This window comes from Ranitomeya variabilis, chromosome 2 (genome assembly GCF_051348905.1).
Source record: "Ranitomeya variabilis isolate aRanVar5 chromosome 2, aRanVar5.hap1, whole genome shotgun sequence".
NCBI classification, from domain to species: Eukaryota; Metazoa; Chordata; class Amphibia; order Anura; family Dendrobatidae; genus Ranitomeya; species Ranitomeya variabilis.
The window spans coordinates 1,105,297,806-1,105,320,102 of NC_135233.1; the positions used below are offsets into that span (position 1 = coordinate 1,105,297,806).

Consider the following 22,297-nt stretch of genomic DNA (forward strand, 5'->3'; position numbering starts at 1 on the left):
CCACTACACTACAGAAACTCCATGCACAGCTCAAACTGTTCAAACATACCGAAATGAAATTGAAAAAAATGATCCAGCCAAACTCAACAGGTCTTCCTCTATGTCTGAACACAGGACAAAGTGCACTTTCCAACCAAGGAACCTTTCTTTTGTCAGGCTAGTGAAAAAGAGAAAAAACATGCAAACAAAACCATTTTGCAAAAAGCAATCGCATGCCTTTGTCCAAAAGCCAAAAAGAAAGAGAAAAAGCAAGTAGATGCCTGGTTTCGCACCTTGATCCTATCAGGTGTTACTTGAACTAGAAAAACTTATACACTGTCAAAAACACACACTCTTGACAAAAGCAAACGCATGTAGAAACAAGCAAAGGGGTCAAAATGATGCTGATTACACCAACAATAGACACTTGTGATCAAAATAAAGAGAAACCGCATGCTTCTGCCCGGGATCGAACCGAAGACCTTTCGCGTGTAAAGCAAACGTGATAACCACTACACTACAGAAACGGAGCGAAAAAGGTCGCTGTGGTCAAGGCAAGGAATAAAGATCAAGGATTGAAAGTCAAAACGCATTGTTTCTGCCCGGTTTTGAACTGGGGACCTTTCGCGTGTGAGGCGAACGTGATAACCAATACACTACAGAAACTCCATGCACAGCTGAAACTGTTCAAACATACCGAAATGAAATTGAAAAAAATGATCCAGCCAAACTCAACAGGTCTTCCTCTATGTCTGAACACAGGACAAAGTGCACTTTCCAACCAAGGAACCTTTCTTTTGTCAGGCTAGTGAAAAAGAGAAAAAACATGCAAACAAAACCATTTTGCAAAAAGCAATCGCATGCCTTTGTCCAAAAGCCAAAAAGAAAGAGAAAAAGCAAGTAGATGCCTGGTTTCGCACCTTGATCCTATCAGGTGTTACTTGAACTAGAAAAACTTATACACTGTCAAAAACACACACTCTTGACAAAAGCAAACGCATGTAGAAACAAGCAAAGGGGTCAAAATGATGCTGATTACACCAACAATAGACACTTGTGATCAAAATAAAGAGAAACCGCATGCTTCTGCCCGGGATCGAACCGGAGACCTTTCGCGTGTAAAGCAAACGTGATAACCACTACACTACAGAAACAGAGCGAAAAAGGTTGCTGTGGTCAAGGCAAGGAATAAAGATCAAGGATTGAAAGTCAAAACGCATTGTTTCTGCCCAGTTTCGAACTGGGGACCTTTCGCGTGTGAGGCGAACGTGATAACCACTACAGAAACTAGATAAAAGACATTACTGGGCTCATGACAAGCAATCGAGACCAAGAACTGAAAGTCAATAGCTTTGTTAACAAAGAATAATAATAATAATAATAATAATAATTTTATTTATATAGCGCCAACATATTCCGCAGCGCTTTACAACTTATAGAGGGGACTTATACAGACAATAGACATTACAGCATAACAGAAATCACAGTTCAAAACAGATACCAGTAGGAATGAGGGCCCTGCTCGCAAGCTTATAATAATGGCATGTTTCTGCCCAGTTTCGAACTGGGGACCTTTCGCGTGTTAGGCGAACGTGATAACCACTACACTACAGAAACTCCATGCACAGCTCAAACTGTTCAAACATACCGAAATGAAATTGAAAAAAATGATCCAGCCAAACTCAACAGGTCTTCCTCTATGTCTGAACACAGGACAAAGTGCACTTTCCAACCAAGGAACCTTTCTTTTGTCAGACTAGTGAAAAAGAGAAAAAACATGCAAACAAAACCATTTTGCAAAAAGCAATCGCATGCCTTTGTCCAAAAGCCAAAAAGAAAGAATAAAAGCAAGTAGATGCCTGGTTTCGCACCTTGATCCTATCAGGTGTTACTTGAACTAGAAAAACTTATACACTGTCAAAAACACACACTCTTGACAAAAGCAAACGCATGTAGAAACAAGCAAAGGGGTCAAAATGATGCTGATTACACCAACAATAGACACTTGTGATCAAAATAAAGAGAAACCGCATGCTTCTGCCCGGGATCAAACCGGAGACCTTTCGCGTGTAAAGCGAACGTGATAACCACTACACTACAGAAACAGAGCGAAAAAGGTTGCTGTGGTCAAGGCAAGGAATAAAGATCAAGGATTGAAAGTCAAAACGCATTGTTTCTGCCCAGTTTCGAACTGGGGACCTTTCACGTGTGAGGCGAACGTGATAACCACTACACTACAGAAACTAGATAAAAGACATTACTGGGCTCATGACAAGCAATCGAGATCAAGAACTGAAAGTCAATAGCTTTGTTAACAAAGAATAATGGCATGTTTCTGCCCAGTTTCGAACTGGGGACCTTTCGCGTGTTAGGCGAACGTGATAACCACTACACTACAGAAACTCCATGCACAGCTCAAACTGTTCAAACATACCGAAATGAAATTGAAAAAAATGATCCAGCCAAACTCAACAGGTCTTCCTCTATGTCTGAACACAGGACAAAGTGCACTTTCCAACCAAGGAACCTTTCTTTTGTCAGGCTAGTGAAAAAGAGAAAAAACATGCAAACAAAACCATTTTGCAAAAAGCAATCGCATGCCTTTGTCCAAAAGCCAAAAAGAAAGAGAAAAAGCAAGTAGATGCCTGGTTTCGCACCTTGATCCTATCAGGTGTTACTTGAACTAGAAAAACTTATACACTGTCAAAAACACACACTCTTGACAAAAGCAAACGCATGTAGAAACAAGCAAAGGGGTCAAAATGATGCTGATTACACCAACAATAGACACTTGTGATCAAAATAAAGAGAAACCGCATGCTTCTGCCCGGGATCGAACCAGAGACCTTTCGCGTGTAAAGCGAACGTGATAACCACTACACTACAGAAACGGAGCGAAAAAGGTTGCTGTGGTCAAGGCAAGGAATAAAGATCAAGGATTGAAAGTCAAAACGCATTGTTTCTGCCCAGTTTCGAACTGGGGACCTTTCGCGTGTGAGGCGAACGTGATAACCACTACACTACAGAAACTAGATAAAAGACATTACTGGGCTCATGACAAGCAATCAAGACCAAGAACTGAAAGTCAATAGCTTTGTTAACAAAGAAAAATGGCATGTTTCTGCCCAGTTTCGAACTGGGGACCTTTCGCGTGTTAGGCGAACGTGATAACCACTACACTACAGAAACTCCATGCACAGCTCAAACTGTTCAAACATACCGAAATGAAATTGAAAAAAATGATCCAGCCAAACTCAACAGGTCTTCCTCTATGTCTGAACACAGGACAAAGTGCACTTTCCAACCAAGGAACCTTTCTTTTGTCAGGCTAGTGAAAAAGAGAAAAAACATGCAAACAAAACCATTTTGCAAAAAGCAATTGCATGCCTTTGTCCAAAAGCCAAAAAGAAAGAGAAAAAGCAAGTAGATGCCTGGTTTCGCACCTTGATCCTATCAGGTGTTACTTGAACTAGAAAAACTTATACACTGTCAAAAACACACACTCTTGACAAAAGCAAACGCATGTAGAAACAAGCAAAGGGGTCAAAATGATGCTGATTACACCAACAATAGACACTTGTGATCAAAATAAAGAGAAACCGCATGCTTCTGCCCGGGATCGAACCGGAGACCTTTCGCGTGTAAAGCGAACGTGATAACCACTACACTACAGAAACGGAGCGAAAAAGGTTGCTGTGGTCAAGGCAAGGAATAAAGATCAAGGATTGAAAGTCAAAACGCATTGTTTCTGCCCAGTTTCGAACTGGGGACCTTTCGCGTGTGAGGCGAACGTGATAACCACTACACTACAGAAACTAGATAAAAGACCTTACTGGGCTCATGACAAGCAATCGAGATCAAGAACTGAAAGTCAATAGCTTTGTTAACAAAGAATAATGGCATGTTTCTGCCCAGTTTCGAACTGGGGACCTTTCGCGTGTTAGGCGAACGTGATAACCACTACACTACAGAAACTCCATGCACAGCTCAAACTGTTCAAACATACCGAAATGAAATTGAAAAAAATGATCCAGCCAAACTCAACAGGTCTTCCTCTATGTCTGAACACAGGACAAAGTGCACTTTCCAACCAAGGAACCTTTCTTTTGTCAGGCTAGTGAAAAAGAGAAAAAACATGCAAACAAAACCATTTTGCAAAAAGCAATCGCATGCCTTTGTACAAAAGCCAAAAAGAAAGAGAAAAAGCAAGTAGATGCCTGGTTTCGCACCTTGATCCTATCAGGTGTTACTTGAACTAGAAAAACTTATACACTGTCAAAAACACACACTCTTGACAAAAGCAAACGCATGTAGAAACAAGCAAAGGGGTCAAAATGATGCTGATTACACCAACAATAGACACTTGTGATCAAAATATAGAGATACCGCATGCTTCTGCCCGGGATCGAACCGGAGACCTTTCGCGTGTAAAGCGAACGTGATAACCACTACACTACAGAAACGGAGCAAAAAAGGTTGCTGTGGTCAAGGCAACGAATAAAGATCAAGGATTGAAAGTCAAAACGCATTGTTTCTGCCCAGTTTCGAACTGGGGACCTTTCGCGTGTGAGGCGAACGTGATAACCAATACACTACAGAAACTAGATAAAAGACACTACAGAAACTAGATAAAAGACATTACTGGGCTCATGACAAGCAATCGAGATCAAGAACTGAAAGTCAATAGCTTTGTTAACAAAGAATAATGGCATGTTTCTGCCCAGTTTCGAACTGGGGACCTTTCGCGTGTTAGGCGAACGTGATAACCACTACACTACAGAAACTCCATGCACAGCTCAAACTGTTCAAACATACCGAAATGAAATTGAAAAAAATGATCCAGCCAAACTCAACAGGTCTTCCTCTATGTCTGAACACAGGACAAAGTGCACTTTCCAACCAAGGAACCTTTCTTTTGTCAGGCTAGTGAAAAAGAGAAAAAACATGCAAACAAAACCATTTTGCAAAAAGCAATCGCATGCCTTTGTCCAAAAGCCAAAAAGAAAGAGAAAAAGCAAGTAGATGCCTGGTTTCGCACCTTGATCCTATCAGGTGTTACTTGAACTAGAAAAACTTATACACTGTCAAAAACACACACTCTTGACAAAAGCAAACGCATGTAGAAACAAGCAAAGGGGTCAAAATGATGCTGATTACACCAACAATAGACACTTGTGATCAAAATAAAGAGAAACCGCATGCTTCTGCCCGGGATCGAAACGGAGACCTTTCACGTGTAAAGCGAACGTGATAACCACTACACTACAGAAACGGAGCGAAAAAGGTTGCTGTGGTCAAGGCAAGGAATGAAGATCAAGGATTGAAAGTCAAAACGCATTGTTTCTGCCCAGTTTCGAACTGGGGACCTTTCGCGTGTGAGGCGAACGTGATAACCACTACACTACAGAAACTAGATAAAAGACATTACTGGGCTCATGACAAGCAATCGAGATCAAGAACTGAAAGTCAATAGCTTTGTTAACAAAGAATAATGGCATGTTTCTGCCCAGTTTCGAACTGGGGACCTTTCGCGTGTTAGGCGAACGTGATAACCACTACACTACAGAAACTCCATGCACAGCACAAACTGTTCAAACATACCGAAATGAAATTGAAAAAAATGATCCAGCCAAACTCAACAGGTCTTCCTCTATGTCTGAACACAGGACAAAGTGCACTTTCCAACCAAGGAACCTTTCTTTTGTCAGGCTAGTGAAAAAGAGAAAAAACATGCAAACAAAACCATTTTGCAAAAAGCAATCGCATGCCTTTGTCCAAAAGCCAAAAAGAAAGAGAAAAAGCAAGTAGATGCCTGGTTTCGCACCTTGATCCTATCAGGTGTTACTTGAACTAGAAAAACTTATACACTGTCAAAAACACACACTCTTGACAAAAGCAAACGCATGTAGAAACAAGCAAAGGGGTCAAAATGATGCTGATTACACCAACAATAGACACTTGTGATCAAAATAAAGAGAAACCGCATGCTTCTGCCCGGGATCGAACCGGAGACCTTTCGCGTGTAAAGCGAACGTGATAACCACTACACTACAGAAACGGAGCGCAAAAGGTTGCTGTGGTCAAGGCAAGGAATAAAGATCAAGGATTGAAAGTCAAAACGCATTGTTTCTGCCCAGTTTCGAACTGGGGACCTTTCGCGTGTGAGGCGAACGTGATAACCACTACACTACAGAAACTAGATAAAAGACATTACTGGGCTCATGACAAGCAATCGAGATCAAGAACTGAAAGTCAATAGCTTTGTTAACAAAGAATAATGGCATGTTTCTGCCCAATTTCGAACTGGGAACCTTTCGCGTGTTAGGCGAACGTGATAACCACTACACTACAGAAACTCCATGCACAGCTCAAACTGTTCAAACATACCGAAATGAAATTGAAAAAAATGATCCAGCCAAACTCAACAGGTCTTCCTCTATGTCTGAACACAGGACAAAGTGCACTTTCCAACCAAGGAACCTTTCTTTTGTCAGGCTAGTGAAAAAGAGAAAAAACATGCAAACAAAACCATTTTGCAAAAAGCAATCGCATGCCTTTGTCCAAAAGCCAAAAAGAAAGAGAAAAAGCAAGTAGATGCCTGGTTTCGCACCTTGATCCTATCAGGTGTTACTTGAACTAGAAAAACTTATACACTGTCAAAAACACACACTCTTGACAAAAGCAAACGCATGTAGAAACAAGCAAAGGGGTCAAAATGATGCTGATTACACCAACAATAGACACTTGTGATCAAAATAAAGAGAAACCGCATGCTTCTGCCCGGGATCGAACCGGAGACCTTTCGCGTGTAAAGCGAACGTGATAACCACTACACTACAGAAACGGAGCGAAAAAGGTTGCTGTGGTCAAGGCAAGGAATAAAGATCAAGGATTGAAAGTCAAAACGCATTGTTTCTGCCCGGTTTTGAACTGGGGACCTTTCGCGTGTGAGGCGAACGTGATAACCACTACACTACAGAAACTAGATAAAAGACGTTACTGGGCTCATGACAAGCAATCGAGATCAAGAACTGAAAGTCAATAGCTTTGTTAACAAAGAATAATGGCATGTTTCTGCCCAGTTTCGAACTGGGGACCTTTCGCGTGTTAGGCGAACGTGATAACCACTACACTACAGAAACTCCATGCACAGCTCAAACTGTTCAAACATACCGAAATGAAATTGAAAAAAATGATCCAGCCAAACTCAACAGGTCTTCCTCTATGTCTGAACACAGGACAAAATGCACTTTCCAACCAAGGAACCTTTCTTTTGTCAGGCTAGTGAAAAAGAGAAAAAACATGCAAACAAAACCATTTTGCAAAAAGCAATCGCATGCCTTTGTCCAAAAGCCAAAAAGAAAGAGAAAAAGCAAGTAGATGCCTGGTTTCGCACCTTGATCCTATCAGGTGTTACTTGAACTAGAAAAACTTATACACTGTCAAAAACACACACTCTTGACAAAAGCAAACGCATGTAGAAACAAGCAAAGGGGTCAAAATGATGCTGATTACACCAACACTAGACACTTGTGATCAAAATAAAGAGAAACCGCATGCTTCTGCCCGGGATCGAACCGGAGACCTTTCGCGTGTAAAGCGAACGTGATAACCACTACACTACAGAAACAGAGCGAAAAAGGTTGCTGTGGTCAAGGCAAGGAATAAAGATCAAGGATTGAAAGTCAAAACGCATTGTTTCTGCCCAGTTTCGAACTGGGGACCTTTCACGTGTGAGGCGAACATGATAACCACTACACTACAGAAACTAGATAAAAGACATTACTGGGCTCATGACAAGCAATCGAGATTAGGGTTGAGCGACTTTCATTTTTTTAAGATCGAGTCTGGTTTTGTGAAACCCGATTTAGTCCAGAGTCGAGTCGAGTGAAGTCGGCCGATTATCTCTAAAAGTCGGGGATCGACCGAAACACGAAACCCAATGCAAGTCAATGGGGAAGCATAGCCGGCAGTGAGTGGAGGCCAGGAAAACACCTACAGTGCACATTTTACTGCCAAAAACATCCATTCTTGTTTTCTGAAGCTTGTCAATCTTAATTAACTTTATAATAATAGTTGGGCACTGGAAATTGGGGGTCATTTGGCAAAAGTTGTGGGGGTAGGGCTGGTTCAAGGTTTTAGTGGGCCCAGGAAACATGGACTACGTCATGGCGGTGGAGCAGGGAGAGGTAAGTATTTCAACGTTGCAAGTGCTGTGATCCTGAGCAAGCAGGGGGGCCCACTCGTTCGCATTGGCACTGGCACAGGGCCCCTCAAAGTACGGCGGTGTGTTTGCATGGCGGGGGCGCCTCCCACCAGCAGCGACACTTTTGCGTACTCTGAGTGGCCCTGTGCCAGTGACGTCGCCAACGAGTATGCCCCCCCACCTGATGAAGGAACCTGCACTTTCATCTGCACCTTTCTCTTTGTCCCTGTGTAAGGTGGTATAATATGCGGGAAGGGGAACCTTACTTTCAGCAGGGTCAGATTCTGGCTGTGTAGAGTACAAGGGGAATGTAGTGGTCTAGGTCAATGTACCAGCAGACTCATCTAGCAGTGGCTGGGCAATGGGCAGGATGATGAGGAAACAGATATAGGGCCAAAGAATAAAGTAGGCTAAATGCAGATCAAAATTGGTAAGAGGACTAAACAGGCGGCATTGCTTTGTTCAGTGGAGTAGCAAACCCAAGAGCAGCAGACACTGTTTCAAGGGCCTAACCACACTAGTAGGCCAAATGCAGTTTAATATCTGATAGTATAGGCCGAAAGCCAGAATGTGGAAGCTCAGCTTTGTTCAGCTGAGGACAACACCAGGGAGGGGCAGACACCGTTAGTAGGCCCTAACCACCATTTTGTTTTTTAAAAAACACTTAATGAGAGCCAGAAGGTTGAAGCTCAGCTTTATTCAGTTGAGGGCAACACCAGGGAGGGGCAGACACCGTTAGTAGGCCCTAAACACCATTTTGTTTTTAAAAAAACACTTAATGAGAGCCAGAAGGTTGAAGCTCAGCTTTATTCAGTTGAGGGCAACACCAGGCAGGGGCAGACACCGTTAGTAGGCCGGAACCACCATTTTGTTTTTTAAAAAACACTTAATGAGAGCCAGAAGGTTGAAGCTCAGCTTTATTCAGTTGAGGGCAACACCAGGCAGGGGCAGACACCGTTAGTAGGCCGGAACCAGCAATGTGTTTAAAAACAGCAGTTAATCAGAGCCGGAAGGTAGAAGCTCAGCTTTATTCAGTTGAGGGCAACACCAGGGAGGGGCAGACACCGTTAGTAGGCCGGAACCAGCAATGTGTTTAAAAACAGCAGTTAATCAGAGCCAGAAGTGTTATGACCCCAATGGCGAGGGTCTCAGAGGAACGTGGAAGTCTGCAGAATACAAAAATCCAGCTCATAGGGCAGTGGTAGCTGGGTTGACCATATATCTACTCCTAACGCCAACACTAGAAGTAGCCGGGGATCATTCCTACGTTGATTCTAGATGACACGCTCCAGCCGGAGAATCTAGCTACCCCTAGTAGAGGAAAACAAAAGACCTTTCTTGCCTCCAGAGAAGGGGACCCCAAAGCTGGATAGAAGCCCCCCACAAATAATAACGGTGAGGTAAGAGGAAATGACAAACACAGAAATGAACCAGGTTTAGCACAGAGAGGCCCGCTTACTGATAGCAGAATAAAGAAAGGTAACTTATATGGTCAACAAAAACCCTATCAAAATCCACACTGGAAATTCAAGAACCCCCGAACCGTCTAACGGTCCGGGGGGAGAACACCAGCCCCCTAGAGCTTCCAGCAAAGGTCAGGATATATATTTGGAACAAGCTGGACAAAAATACAAAACCAAAACAAAATAGCAAAAAGCAAAAAGCGGACTTAGCTGATATAACTGGAACCAGGATCAGTAGACAAGAGCACAGCAGACTAGCTCTGATAACTACGTTGCCAGGCATTGAACTGAAGGTCCATGGAGCTTAAATAGCAACACCCTTAACTAACGACCCAGGTGCGGATAAAAGGAATGACAGAAAAACCAGAGTCAAAAAACTAGTAACCACTAGAGGGAGCAAAAAGTAAATTCACAACAGTACCCCCCCCTTAGTGAGGGGTCACCGAACCCGGCGATCAGGATGAGCGGCATGAAAGGCACGAACTAAATCGGCTGCATGAACATCAGAGGCGACCACCCAGGAATTATCCTCCTGACCATAGCCCTTCCACTTGACCAGGTACTGAAGCCTCCGCCTGGAGAGGCGAGAATCCAAGATCTTCTCCACCACGTACTCCAACTCGCCCTCAACCAACACCGGAGCAGGAGGCTCAGCAGAAGGAACTATAGGCACAATGTACCGCCGCAACAAGGACCTATGAAATACATTGTGAATAGCAAACGACACAGGAAGATCCAGACGAAAAGATACAGGATTAAGGATTTCCAATATCTTGTAAGGCCCAATAAAACGAGGTTTAAATTTGGGAGAGGAGACCTTCATAGGAACAAAGCGGGAAGAAAGCCATACCAAATCCCCAACGCGTAGTCGGGGACCCACACCGCGGCGGCGGTTGGCAAAGCGCTGAGCCCTCTCCTGTGACAACTTCAAGTTGTCCACCACATGATTCCAGATCCGCTGCAACCTATCCACCACAGAATCCACCCCAGGACAGTCAGAAGGCTCCACATGACCCGAAGAAAAGCGAGGATGGAAACCAGAGTTGCAGAAAAAAGGCGAAACCAAGGTGGCGGAACTAGCCCGATTATTAAGGGCAAACTCAGCCAACGGCAAGAATGTCACCCAATCGTCCTGATCAGCAGAGACAAAACACCTCAAATAAGCCTCCAAAGTCTGATTGGTTCGCTCCGTCTGTCCATTAGTCTGAGGATGGAAAGCAGACGAAAACGACAAATCAATGCCCATCCTACTACAAAAGGATCGCCAGAATCTGGAAACGAACTGGGATCCTCTGTCTGACACAATATTCTCAGGGATGCCGTGCAAACGAACCACGTTCTGGAAAAACACAGGAACCAGATCGGAAGAGGAAGGCAGCTTAGGCAAAGGAACCAAATGGACCATCTTTGAGAAGCGATCACATATCACCCAGATAACGGACATGCCCTGGGATAGCGGAAGATCAGAAATGAAATCCATGGAGATATGTGTCCAAGGTCTCTTCGGGACAGGCAAGGGCAAGAGCAAACCGCTGGCACGAGAACAGCAAGGCTTAGCTCGAGCACAAGTCCCACAGGACTGCACAAATGACCGCACATCCCTTGACAAGGAAGGCCACCAAAAGGACCTGGCCACCAGATCTCTGGTGCCAAAAATTCCCGGGTGACCTGCCAACACCGAGGAATGAACCTCGGAAATGACTCTGCTGGTCCACTTATCCGGGACAAACAGTCTGTCAGGTGGACAAGACTCAGGCCTATCAGCCTGAAATCTCTGCAACACACGTCGCAGATCCGGAGAAATAGCTGACAAGATAACTCCATCTTTAAGAATACCAACAGGATCAGCGACTCCAGGAGCATCAGGCACAAAGCTCCTAGAAAGAGCATCGGCCTTCACATTCTTTGAACCTGGTAAATACGAGACAACAAAATCAAAGCGGGAGAAAAACAATGACCAGCGGGCCTGTCTCGGATTAAGGCGTTTAGCAGACTCGAGATACATCAGATTTTTGTGATCAGTCAAGACCACCACACGATGCTTAGCACCCTCGAGCCAATGACGCCACTCCTCAAATGCCCATTTCATGGCCAACAACTCCCGATTGCCCACATCATAATTTCGCTCGGCAGGCGAAAACTTCCTAGAGAAAAAGGCACAAGGTTTCATAACAGAGCAACCAGGGCCTCTCTGCGACAAAACGGCCCCTGCTCCAATCTCTGAAGCATCCACCTCAACCTGAAAGGGAAGTGAGACATCGGGCTGGCACAAAACAGGCGCCGAAGTAAACCGGCGTTTCAACTCCTGGAAAGCCTCCACGGCAGCAGGAGCCCAGTTAGCTACATCGGAGCCCTTCTTGGTCATATCCGTCAAAGGTTTCACAATGCTAGAAAAATTAGCGATAAAACGACAGTAGAAGTTAGCGAAACCCAAGAACTTCTGTAGACTCTTAACTGACGAGGGCTGAGTCCAATCAAGAATAGCTCGGACCTTGACTGGGTCCATCTCCACAGCAGAAGGGGAAAAAATGAACCCCAAAAAGGGAACCTTCTGTACACCAAAGAGACACTTTGAGCCCTTGACAAACAAAGAATTTTCACGCAAAATTTTAAAGACCAACCTGACCTGCTCCACATGCGAATCCCAATTATCAGAAAAAACCAAAATATCATCCAGATAAACAATCAAAAATTTATCCAGATACTTCCGGAAAATGTCATGCATAAAGGACTGAAAAACTGAAGGCGCATTGGAGAGCCCAAAAGGCATCACCAAGTACTCAAAATGACCTTCGGGCGTATTGAATGCGGTTTTCCATTCATCACCTTGCTTAATGCGCACAAGGTTGTACGCACCACGAAGATCTATCTTGGTGAACCACTTGGCACCTTTAATCCGGGCAAACAAGTCAGACAACAGCGGTAAAGGATATTGAAATTTGACAGTGATCTTATTTAAAAGCCGATAATCAATACAAGGTCTCAAAGATCCGTCCTTTTTTGCCACAAAAAAGAATCCCGCACCAAGAGGGGAAGAAGACGGACGAATATGTCCTTTCTCTAGAGACTCCTTGATATATGAACGCATAGCGGTATGTTCAGGTACCGACAGATTAAACAGTCTTCCCTTAGGAAATTTACTGCCTGGGATCAAATCTATAGCACAGTCACAGTCCCTATGAGGAGGCAGTGCACTGGACTCAGACTCACTGAAGACATCCTGATAATCAGACAAATACTCCGGAACTTCCGAAGGCGTAGAAGAAGCAATAGACACAGGCAGGGAATCCCCATGAATACCACGACAGCCCCAACTTGAGACTGACATAGCCTTCCAGTCCAGGACTGGATTATGGGTCTGTAACCATGGCAGCCCTAAAACAACCAAATCATGCATTTTATGTAAAACCAGGAAACGTATCACCTCGCGGTGTTCAGGAGTCATGCACATGGTAACCTGTGTCCAATACTGCGGTTTATTTGCTGCCAATGGCGTAGCATCAATACCCCTAAGAGGAATAGGATTTTCTAATGGTTCAAGAGTAAAACCACAGTGCTTAGCAAATGACAGATCCATAAGACTCAGGGCAGCACCTGAATCTACAAACGCCATGACAGGAAAAGACGACAGTGAGCAAATCAAAGTTACAGACAGAATAAATTTAGGTTGCAAATTACCAACGGTGACAGGACTAACAACCTTAGCTATACGTTTAGAGCATGCTGAGATAATATGTGTAGAATCACCACAGTAGTAGCACAAGCCATTCCGGCGTCTATGAATTTTCCGCTCATTTCTAGTCAGGATTCTATCACATTGTATTAAATCAGGTGTCTGTTCAGACAACACCATGAGGGAATTTGCGATTTTTCTATCACATTGCACCGAATTAGGTGTCTGTTCAGACAACACCATGAGGGAATTTGCGGTTTTGCGCTCCCGCAACCGCCGGTCAATTTGAATAGCCAGTGCCATAGTATCATTCAAACCTGTGGGAATGGGAAAACCCACCATAACATTCTTAATGGCTTCAGAAAGGCCATTTCTAAAATTAGCGGCCAGTGCACACTCGTTCCAATGTGTCAGCACGGACCATTTCCGAAATTTTTGGCAGTACACTTCAGCCTCGTCCTGCCCCTGAGACATAGCCAGCAAGGCCTTTTCTGCCTGAATCTCAAGATTGGGTTCCTCATAAAGTAAACCGAGCGCCAGAAAAAACGCATTAATATCAGCCAATGCCGGATCTCCTGGCGCCAGCGAAAAAGCCCAATCCTGAGGGTCGCCCCGTAAGAACGAAATAACAATTTTTACTTGCTGAGCAGAGTCTCCAGATGAACAGGGTCTCAGGGACAAAAACAATTTACAATTATTCACAAAATTCCTAAACTTAAACCTGTCTCCGGAAAACAGTTCAGGAATCGGTATTTTAGGTTCTGACCTAGGATTACTGATAACATAGTCTTGTATGCCCTGCACACGAGTAGCCAGCTGGTCCACACTTGTAATCAAGGTCTGGACATTCATGTCTGCAGCAAGCATAGCCACTCTGAGGTAAAGGGGAAGAAGAAAAAAAAAAAAAAAAAACTCAGAATCTTCTTTCTTATAATCCCTCTTCTGCAATGCATTAAACATTTAATACTGGCCTGGCAAACTGTTATGACCCCAATGGCGAGGGTCTCAGAGGAACGTGGAAGTCTGCAGAATACAAAAATCCAGCTCATAGGGCAGTGGTAGCTGGGTTGACCATATATCTACTCCTAACGCCAACACTAGAAGTAGCCGGGGATCATTCCTACGTTGATTCTAGATGACACGCTCCAGCCGGAGAATCTAGCTACCCCTAGTAGAGGAAAACAAAAGACCTTTCTTGCCTCCAGAGAAGGGGACCCCAAAGCTGGATAGAAGCCCCCCACAAATAATAACGGTGAGGTAAGAGGAAATGACAAACACAGAAATGAACCAGGTTTAGCACAGAGAGGCCCGCTTACTGATAGCAGAATAAAGAAAGGTAACTTATATGGTCAACAAAAACCCTATCAAAATCCACACTGGAAATTCAAGAACCCCCGAACCGTCTAACGGTCCGGGGGGAGAACACCAGCCCCCTAGAGCTTCCAGCAAAGGTCAGGATATATATTTGGAACAAGCTGGACAAAAATACAAAACCAAAACAAAATAGCAAAAAGCAAAAAGCGGACTTAGCTGATATAACTGGAACCAGGATCAGTAGACAAGAGCACAGCAGACTAGCTCTGATAACTACGTTGCCAGGCATTGAACTGAAGGTCCAGGGAGCTTAAATAGCAACACCCTTAACTAACGACCCAGGTGCGGATAAAAGGAATGACAGAAAAACCAGAGTCAAAAAACTAGTAACCACTAGAGGGAGCAAAAAGTAAATTCACAACACAGAAGGTTGAAGCTCAGCTTTATTCAGTTGAGGGCAACACCAGGCAGGGGCAGACACCGTTAGTAGGCCGGAACCAGCAATGTGTTTAAAAACAGCAGTTAATCAGAGCCGGAAGGTAGAAGCTCAGCTTTATTCAGTTGAGGGCAACACCAGGGAGGGGCAGACACCGTTAGTAGGCCGGAACCAGCAATGTGTTTAAAAACAGCAGTTAATCAGAGCCGGAAGGTAGAAGCTCAGCTTTATTCAGTTGAGGGCAACACCAGGGAGGGGCAGACACCGTTAGTAGGCCGGAACCAGCAATGTGTTTAAAAACAGCAGTTAATCAGAGCCGGAAGGTAGAAGCTCAGCTTTATTCAGTTGAGGGCAACACCAGGGAGGGGCAGACACCGTTAGTAGGCCGGAACCAGCAATGTGTTTAAAAACAGCAGTTAATCAGAGCCAGAAGGTTGAAGCTCAGCTTTATTCAGTTGAGGGCAACACCAGGCAGGGGCAGACACCGTTAGTAGGCCGGAACCACCATTTTGTTTTTTAAAAAACACTTAATGAGAGCCAGAAGGTTGAAGCTCAGCTTTATTCAGTTGAGGGCAACACCAGGCAGGGGCAGACACCGTTAGTAGGCCGGAACCAGCAATGTGTTTAAAAACAGCAGTTAATCAGAGCCGGAAGGTAGAAGCTCAGCTTTATTCAGTTGAGGGCAACACCAGGGAGGGGCAGACACCGTTAGTAGGCCGGAACCAGCAATGTGTTTAAAAACAGCAGTTAATCAGAGCCGGAAGGTAGAAGCTCAGCTTTATTCAGTTGAGGGCAACACCAGGGAGGGGCAGACACCGTTAGTAGGCCGGAACCAGCAATGTGTTTAAAAACAGCAGTTAATCAGAGCCGGAAGGTAGAAGCTCAGCTTTATTCAGTTGAGGGCAACACCAGGGAGGGGCAGACACCGTTAGTAGGCCGGAACCAGCAATGTGTTTAAAAACAGCAGTTAATCAGAGCCAGAAGGTTGAAGCTCAGCTTTATTCAGTTGAGGGCAACACCAGGCAGGGGCAGACACCGTTAGTAGGCCGGAACCACCATTTTGTTTTTTAAAAAACACTTAATGAGAGCCAGAAGGTTGAAGCTCAGCTTTATTCAGTTGAGGGCAACACCAGGCAGGGGCAGACACCGTTAGTAGGCCGGAACCAGCAATGTGTTTAAAAACAGCAGTTAATCAGAGCCGGAAGGTAGAAGCTCAGCTTTATTCAGTTGAGGGCAACACCAGGGAGGGGCAGACACCGTTAGTAGGCCGGAACCAGCAATGTGTTTAAAAACAGCAGTTAATCAGAGCCGGAAGGTAGAAGCTCAGCTTTATTCAGTTGAGGGCAACACCAGGGAGGGGCAGACACCGTTAGTAGGCCGGAACCAGCAATGTGTTTAAAAACAGCAGTTAATCAGAGCCGGAAGGTAGAAGCTCAGCTTTATTCAGTTGAGGGCAACACCAGGGAGGGGCAGACACCGTTAGTAGGCCGGAACCAGCAATGTGTTTAAAAACAGCAGTTAATCAGAGCCAGAAGGTTGAAGCTCAGCTTTATTCAGTTGAGGGCAACACCAGGCAGGGGCAGACACCGTTAGTAGGCCGGAACCACCATTTTGTTTTTTAAAAAACACTTAATGAGAGCCAGAAGGTTGAAGCTCAGCTTTATTCAGTTGAGGGCAACACCAGGCAGGGGCAGACACCGTTAGTAGGCCGGAACCAGCAATGTGTTTAAAAACAGCAGTTAGTCAGAGCCGGAAGGTAGAAGCTCAGCTTTATTCAGTTGAGGGCAACACCAGGGAGGGGCAGACACCGTTAGTAGGCCGGAACCAGCAATGTGTTTAAAAACAGCAGTTAATCAGAGCCGGAAGGTAGAAGCTCAGCTTTATTCAGTTGAGGGCAACACCAGGGAGGGGCAGACACCGTTAGTAGGCCGGAACCAGCAATGTGTTTAAAAACAGCAGTTAATCAGAGCCGGAAGGTAGAAGCTCAGCTTTATTCAGTTGAGGGCAACACCAGGGAGGGGCAGACACCGTTAGTAGGCCGGAACCAGCAATGTGTTTAAAAACAGCAGTTAATCAGAGCCAGAAGGTTGAAGCTCAGCTTTATTCAGTTGAGGGCAACACCAGGCAGGGGCAGACACCGTTAGTAGGCCGGAACCACCATTTTGTTTTTTAAAAAACACTTAATGAGAGCCAGAAGGTTGAAGCTCAGCTTTATTCAGTTGAGGGCAACACCAGGCAGGGGCAGACACCGTTAGTAGGCCGGAACCACCATTTTGTTTTTTAAAAAACACTTAATGAGAGCCAGAAGGTTGAAGCTCAGCTTTATTCAGTTGAGGGCAACACCAGGCAGGGGCAGACACCGTTAGTAGGCCGGAACCAGCAATGTGTTTAAAAACAGCAGTTAATCAGAGCCGGAAGGTAGAAGCTCAGCTTTATTCAGTTGAGGGCAACACCAGGGAGGGGCAGACACCGTTAGTAGGCCGGAACCAGCAATGTGTTTAAAAACAGCAGTTAATCAGAGCCGGAAGGTAGAAGCTCAGCTTTATTCAGTTGAGGGCAACACCAGGGAGGGGCAGAAGCCATTAGAAGACCCTAACCACCATTTTGTTTTTTAAAAAACACTTAATGAGAGCCAGAAGGTAGAAGCTCAGCTTCATTCAGTTGAGGACAACTTGAATTAGGGACTGCATACAGACTTAGCAGGCTGTCCCCTGTGTGGACCATGCATCCAATACATTAACCCATTGAGCCACAAAGGACACGTAACCTTCCGTGGCCATGCCTACAGGTCCATGTGTCTGTTGTCAGGTGTACCTTTGTCAGTGTAGGCCTATTGGAAGGAGGGACCGCAGACAGGCTTCGAAGGCCTAACACAATAAAATTGGCTGGCTGTAGGCACTTTAAAATTGGTTCCAGGGGTACACGGGCAGCAGTGGTCTGGTCAGTGGAGGCCTAGTGGAAGGAGGGACCGCAGACAGGCTTTGAAGGCCTAAAATAACAAACAATAGGCTCATGGCAGTTTACAGCGGTTCCATGGATACACGGGCAGGCAGCTTGGTGGTGAGTGGAGGAGTATTTAAAGTAGGGACCGCAGACAGGCTATCAAAGGCCTAAAATAACAAACAATAGGCTCATGGCAGTTTTACAGCGGTTACATGGATACACGGGCAGGCAGCTTGGTGGTGAGTGGAGGAGTATTTAAAGTAGGGACTGCAGACAGGCTATCAAAGGCCTAAAATAACAAACAATAGGCTCATGGCAGTTTTACAGCGGTTACATGGATACACGGGCAGGCAGCTTGGTGGTGAGTGGAGGAGTATTTAAAGTAGGGACCGCAGACAGGCTATCAAAGGCCTAAAATAACAAACAATAGGCTCATGGCAGTTTTACAGCGGTTACATGGATACACGGGCAGGCAGCTTGGTGGTGAGTGGAGGAGTATTTAAAGTAGGGACCGCAGACAGGCTATCAAAGGCCTAAAATAACAAACAATAGGCTCATGGCAGTTTTACAGCGGTTACATGGATACACGGGCAGGCAGCTTGGTGGTGAGTGGAGGAGTATTTAAAGTAGGGACCGCAGACAGGCTATCAAAGGCCTAAAATAACAAACAATAGGCTCATGGCAGTTTTACAGCGGTTACATGGATACACGGGCAGGCAGCTGGTGATGAGTGGAGGAGTATTTAAAGTAGGGACCGCAGACAGGCTATCAAAGGCCTAAAATAACAAACAATAGGCTCATGGCAGTTTTACAGCGGTTACATGGATACACGGGCAGGCAGCTTGGTGGTGAGTGGAGGAGTATTTAAAGTAGGGACCGCAGACAGGCTATCAAAGGCCTAAAATAACAAACAATAGGCTCATGGCAGTTTTACAGCGGTTACATGGATACACGGGCAGGCAGCTTGGTGGTGAGTGGAGGAGTATTTAAAGTAGGGACCGCAGACAGGCTATCAAAGGCCTAAAATAACAAACAATAGGCTCATGGCAGTTTTACAGCGGTTACATGGATACACGGGCAGGCAGCTTGGTGGTGAGTGGAGGAGTATTTAAAGTAGGGACCGCAGACAGGCTATCAAAGGCCTAAAATAACAAACAATAGGCTCATGGCAGTTTTACAGCGGTTACATGGATACACGGGCAGGCAGCTTGGTGGTGAGTGGAGGAGTATTTAAAGTAGGGACCGCAGACAGGCTATCAAAGGCCTAAAATAACAAACAATAGGCTCATGGCAGTTTTACAGCGGTTACATGGATACACGGGCAGGCAGCTGGTGATGAGTGGAGGAGTATTTAAAGTAGGGACCGCAGACAGGCTATCAAAGGCCTAAAATAACAAACAATAGGCTCATGGCAGTTTTACAGCGGTTACATGGATACACAGGCAGCTTGGTGGTGAGTGGAGGAGTATTTAAAGTAGGAACCGCAGACAGGCTATCAAAGGCCTAAAATAACAAACAATAGGCTCATGGCAGTTTTACAGCGGTTACATGGATACACGGGCAGGCAGCTTGGTGGTGAGTGGAGGAGTATTTAAAGTAGGGACCGCAGACAGGCTATCAAAGGCCTAAAATAACAAACAATAGGCTCATGGCAGTTTTACAGCGGTTACATGGATACACGGGCAGGCAGCTGGTGATGAGTGGAGGAGTATTTAAAGTAGGGACCGCAGACAGGCTATCAAAGGCCTAAAATAACAAACAATAGGCTCATGGCAGTTTTACAGCGGTTACATGGATACACAGGCAGCTTGGTGGTGAGTGGAGGAGTATTTAAAGTAGGGACCGCAGACAGGCTATCAAAGGCCTAAAATAACAAACAATAGGCTCATGGCAGTTTTACAGCGGTTACATGGATACACGGGCAGGCAGCTTGGTGGTGAGTGGAGGAGTATTTAAAGTAGGGACCGCAGACAGGCTATCAAAGGCCTAAAATAACAAACAATAGGCTCATGGCAGTTTTACAGCGGTTACATGGATACACGGGCAGGCAGCTTGGTGGTGAGTGGAGGAGTATTTAAAGTAGGGACCGCAGACAGGCTATCAAAGGCCTAAAATAACAAACAATAGGCTCATGGCAGTTTTACAGCGGTTACATGGATACACGGGCAGGCAGCTGGTGATGAGTGGAGGAGTATTTAAAGTAGGGACCGCAGACAGGCTATCAAAGGCCTAAAATAACAAACAATAGGCTCATGGCAGTTTTACAGCGGTTACATGGATACACAGGCAGCTTGGTGGTGAGTGGAGGAGTATTTAAAGTAGGGACCGCAGACAGGCTATCAAAGGCCTAAAATAACAAACAATAGGCTCATGGCAGTTTTACAGCGGTTACATGGATACACGGGCAGGCAGCTTGGTGGTGAGTGGAGGAGTATTTAAAGTAGGGACCGCAGACAGGCTATCAAAGGCCTAAAATAACAAACAATAGGCTCATGGCAGTTTTACAGCGGTTACATGGATACACGGGCAGGCAGCTTGGTGGTGAGTGGAGGAGTATTTAAAGTAGGGACCGCAGACAGGCTATCAAAGGCCTAAAATAACAAACAATAGGCTCATGGCAGTTTTACAGCGGTTACATGGATACACGGGCAGGCAGCTTGGTGGTGAGTGGAGGAGTATTTAAAGTAGGGACCGCAGACAGGCTATCAAAGGCCTAAAATAACAAACAATAGGCTCATGGCAGTTTTACAGCGGTTACATGGATACACGGGCAGCTTGGTGGTGAGTGGAGGAGTATTTAAAGTAGGGACCGCAGACAGGCTATCAAAGGCCTAAAATAACAAACAATAGGCTCATGGCAGTTTTACAGCGGTTACATGGATACACGGGCAGGCAGCTTGGTGGTGAGTGGAGGAGTATTTAAAGTAGGGACCGCAGACAGGCTATCAAAGGCCTAAAATAACAAACAATAGGCTCATGGCAGTTTTACAGCGGTTACATGGATACACGGGCAGGCAGCTTGGTGGTGAGTGGAGGAGTATTTAAAGTAGGGACCGCAGACAGGCTATCAAAGGCCTAAAATAACAAACAATAGGCTCATGGCAGTTTTACAGCGGTTACATGGATACACGGGCAGGCAGCTGGTGATGAGTGGAGGAGTATTTAAAGTAGGGACCGCAGACAGGCTATCAAAGGCCTAAAATAACAAACAATAGGCTCATGGCAGCTTTACAGCGGTTACATGGATACACAGGCAGCTTGGTGGTGAGTGGAGGAGTAGTGCAAGGAGTGTCTGTCCCAGTACTCCCAAAATATAAATAGATGTTAATGTCTCGCAAAACAACCAAAACAAAAAAAAGGTGGCATACTTAGGTACAGGGGTGGGCTCATCTACTGAGTTTCTGACATTGTAATTTGGCAGTAACTATTTAATGGTGCCAATATAGGACACAGACACAGACTACTTTAAGTTGCATCATAGATGTCTACAAATTTGTATTGTCAGTGCCAGACATTGAATGATGTCAGCGAATAGACTAAAGATTGGTGGAGCTGTGCGACATAATTTTGCACGTGGTAGAGCACATTTTGAGCTGGGGTAGGGGGGAACTCTCTTGAGGCCGGCGGGACCGCCCCAGGGCCCCTCATGTTACAACGGTGTGTCTGACGTTGGGTGCGCACCACCACCGCCAGAGACACTACATTGTACTATGAGGGACCCAGTAGCAATGCCGTCAACCAAAAGCGAGCACACCCACCTCTTCAGACAAACAGCAGTCTCACGGGTGCTTGCGCCAAGTCGCGATACCACGGCCCCGTGTGGGGAGTTTTGCCATTTAGGGAGGTGTAAACATGTCGTATGCTGTACAATCAGCTGCAGCAAATTAGACATTAGAAAAGTAATTCACAGGCAAGAGCTTTTCATAGGAAAGCTAGGTGTCGGCCGGGCAAGGTGGGGCAAAAGATTTCGAAATCCAGTTGTGGTTCATTTTAATGAATGTTAGATCGTCAACATTTTGGGTAGCCAGACGAGTCCTTTTTTCGGTTAATATTGAACCTGCAGCACTGAATACTCTTTCTGATAGGACACTTGCTGCCGGGCAAGCAAGCTCCTGCAATGCATATTCTGCCAATTCTGGCCAGGTGTCTAATTTGGAGGCCCAGTAATCAAATGGGAATGACGGTTGAGGGAGAACATCGATAAGGGATGAAAAATAGTTAGTAACCATACTGGACAAATGTTGTCTCCTGTCACTTTCAATTGATGCAGCAGTACCTGTCCT

At 45.2% G+C, this 22,297-nt stretch overlaps 17 non-coding genes across 17 annotated transcripts; all 17 read right to left on the reverse strand.

The window, feature by feature from the left end:
• Positions 1-1,523: 1,523 nt before the first annotated feature.
• On the reverse strand, positions 1,524-1,596 carry TRNAV-AAC (transfer RNA valine (anticodon AAC)). The gene has a single exon. It is a non-coding gene; the product is annotated as a tRNA-Val (tRNA).
• Positions 1,597-2,309: 713 nt separating this feature from the next.
• TRNAV-AAC (transfer RNA valine (anticodon AAC)) lies at positions 2,310-2,382 on the reverse strand. Its single transcript has one exon. It is a non-coding gene; the product is annotated as a tRNA-Val (tRNA).
• Positions 2,383-2,797: 415 nt separating this feature from the next.
• Positions 2,798-2,870, reverse strand: TRNAV-UAC (transfer RNA valine (anticodon UAC)). The gene has a single exon. It is a non-coding gene; the product is annotated as a tRNA-Val (tRNA).
• Positions 2,871-2,936: 66 nt separating this feature from the next.
• TRNAV-CAC (transfer RNA valine (anticodon CAC)) lies at positions 2,937-3,009 on the reverse strand. Its single transcript has one exon. It is a non-coding gene; the product is annotated as a tRNA-Val (tRNA).
• Positions 3,010-3,095: 86 nt separating this feature from the next.
• TRNAV-AAC (transfer RNA valine (anticodon AAC)) lies at positions 3,096-3,168 on the reverse strand. The gene has a single exon. It is a non-coding gene; the product is annotated as a tRNA-Val (tRNA).
• Positions 3,169-3,583: 415 nt separating this feature from the next.
• TRNAV-UAC (transfer RNA valine (anticodon UAC)) lies at positions 3,584-3,656 on the reverse strand. Its single transcript has one exon. It is a non-coding gene; the product is annotated as a tRNA-Val (tRNA).
• Positions 3,657-3,722: 66 nt separating this feature from the next.
• Positions 3,723-3,795, reverse strand: TRNAV-CAC (transfer RNA valine (anticodon CAC)). Its single transcript has one exon. It is a non-coding gene; the product is annotated as a tRNA-Val (tRNA).
• An 86-nt stretch (positions 3,796-3,881) lies between these two features.
• On the reverse strand, positions 3,882-3,954 carry TRNAV-AAC (transfer RNA valine (anticodon AAC)). The gene has a single exon. It is a non-coding gene; the product is annotated as a tRNA-Val (tRNA).
• Positions 3,955-4,369: 415 nt separating this feature from the next.
• TRNAV-UAC (transfer RNA valine (anticodon UAC)) lies at positions 4,370-4,442 on the reverse strand. The gene has a single exon. It is a non-coding gene; the product is annotated as a tRNA-Val (tRNA).
• A 248-nt stretch (positions 4,443-4,690) lies between these two features.
• Positions 4,691-4,763, reverse strand: TRNAV-AAC (transfer RNA valine (anticodon AAC)). Its single transcript has one exon. It is a non-coding gene; the product is annotated as a tRNA-Val (tRNA).
• A 554-nt stretch (positions 4,764-5,317) lies between these two features.
• On the reverse strand, positions 5,318-5,390 carry TRNAV-CAC (transfer RNA valine (anticodon CAC)). Its single transcript has one exon. It is a non-coding gene; the product is annotated as a tRNA-Val (tRNA).
• Positions 5,391-5,476: 86 nt separating this feature from the next.
• Positions 5,477-5,549, reverse strand: TRNAV-AAC (transfer RNA valine (anticodon AAC)). The gene has a single exon. It is a non-coding gene; the product is annotated as a tRNA-Val (tRNA).
• A 415-nt stretch (positions 5,550-5,964) lies between these two features.
• TRNAV-UAC (transfer RNA valine (anticodon UAC)) lies at positions 5,965-6,037 on the reverse strand. The gene has a single exon. It is a non-coding gene; the product is annotated as a tRNA-Val (tRNA).
• A 66-nt stretch (positions 6,038-6,103) lies between these two features.
• Positions 6,104-6,176, reverse strand: TRNAV-CAC (transfer RNA valine (anticodon CAC)). Its single transcript has one exon. It is a non-coding gene; the product is annotated as a tRNA-Val (tRNA).
• Positions 6,177-6,750: 574 nt separating this feature from the next.
• On the reverse strand, positions 6,751-6,823 carry TRNAV-UAC (transfer RNA valine (anticodon UAC)). Its single transcript has one exon. It is a non-coding gene; the product is annotated as a tRNA-Val (tRNA).
• A 225-nt stretch (positions 6,824-7,048) lies between these two features.
• TRNAV-AAC (transfer RNA valine (anticodon AAC)) lies at positions 7,049-7,121 on the reverse strand. The gene has a single exon. It is a non-coding gene; the product is annotated as a tRNA-Val (tRNA).
• A 415-nt stretch (positions 7,122-7,536) lies between these two features.
• Positions 7,537-7,609, reverse strand: TRNAV-UAC (transfer RNA valine (anticodon UAC)). The gene has a single exon. It is a non-coding gene; the product is annotated as a tRNA-Val (tRNA).
• Positions 7,610-22,297: the final 14,688 nt, after the last annotated feature.